We start from the raw sequence: 1,681 nt of genomic DNA on the forward strand, positions 1-1,681 counted from the left end.
TTCCCGCTCCCAGCTCCCAGCTCCAGCAGCCGCCTCGCGAGCGGCGTCTGATTCGGGCAGAGGTCGCTGGTTCAGCCCGAGCAAAGTTCAGGTCACTGCTCAAGCAAACGGCACTCCAGAGACAGCACGTGGGGCAGCCCCTGTTACTGCGGGGCTTGTTCTTCCTCACACAAACCAAGGCCCTTGCCACTTGGGAGAGACAGAGATGTTTGCTTCCCTGAGGCGGTGGTTCTCCACCTTTTCTGTACCAGGACCCAGTTGTAAATACTGGCTGCCAGTCTCAACCCAGTGCCCTCACTCCGGCCGGCTGCCCCCGGCCCGGCAGTGTGTGGGGCATGGCGGGCCCGAGTACCACCAAGCAGCCCTGTAGGCTGGGGCTCTGCCAGCCTGCCACGGAAAACCCACAGTTTCCCGTGCTTTTCTCCTTTAAAGTTTGTTCACGACCTTTTAATATATTCTTGCAACCCACTTTTGGGTCGCAACCCACAGCTAGAGAAAGGCAGTGACTGTCAATGGGCGGGGGGCTGCAGCACCCTGGGCTGCCTTGAGATCTTTTCAAGAGATGCCACAGGGCGCCACTCCATGTTGGCACTGTTAGGTTCACAAGCACCATTCAGAGATCTTTTTGAGGCGTTCCTCAGGGTGCCGCTGCGCAATGTTAGGGTTACAAATATGATTCACAAGAATTACCTAGAAACTTCAAACAGAAACCCCAAGGTGTGCATTTTCTGAGTTTCTTGCCTAGAAAAAGTGCTCCATTGTTTTTCTGTAGCTAAAAGGAGTGAAAAGGGAGAGCTGGCATTTTCCAAGGGGGCCCTCAGGTCTGTCCAGCTGTGCCTTGAGTCTAACGAGATCGAGAACTACTTCTTTAAGGGGGGGCATTGGCTGCAGAGTTCAGTGATCCCCTCCCCAGCTTCATTGGGACATGGGGACGCTTCCTTCCTTCTCAGCCTAAATGTGTATGCTGTTGTGTGTTGCTGTTACCCAGCTGCTATGTTGTACTCTAGATAGAGGTGCTTGCATTTAAAGCAGAGGAAACCATTCCTCCTGTCCTGTGTATATATTACCACCCAGTCTGGCTGCAACTCACAGAAGGAAATAATGCACTAGTTCTAAGTAACGCTGAAGGAATGTGACTAAAATGACCCAGAAAGTGTTTGTAGGAACAAAGGCTTTGCTCTGCTGGGGCCCCCAGCTGCAGCATCAAGATCCCTACTGAAATAAATGCAACTTTTGCTGGGACTACATAAAACAGAACAACTTCTAAGCACTTCATGATATCAAGGGGTAGGAAAATCAGATGCATGTAAATAATCATAAATGTTGCTAAGCGTGGAAAATAAATATTACCTTAAATATAAAAAGGTTTAAAAAGTACCAAAATATTCAATTCATACAAGTATCAGAACACAAAGGTTTAAAAAGGAGACAACATTTGAATTAGTAAGTAAAAAAAAATCAAAGAACTCTCTTTAATTTGTGAAACACTATCTCCAGGAAGAACTGTAGGTGATGGGTGGAAGAATTAAAGTGAAAGTTGGATGGAGATAGATACTAACATACAGATTATCATCAGGGATCCTGGTTTCCTCTGATTTAAAAAAATCCCCGATTTTTGGTTAAAAAAAGTAACCCCAAATCCACATTTTTCCACGATTTAAAGGAAACACCACTAATATAT

The sequence above is a fragment of the Crocodylus porosus genome, unplaced genomic scaffold, assembly GCF_001723895.1.
Source record: "Crocodylus porosus isolate Cpor-Errol unplaced genomic scaffold, CroPor_comp1, whole genome shotgun sequence".
In the NCBI taxonomy this organism is placed as follows: Eukaryota; Metazoa; Chordata; order Crocodylia; family Crocodylidae; genus Crocodylus; species Crocodylus porosus.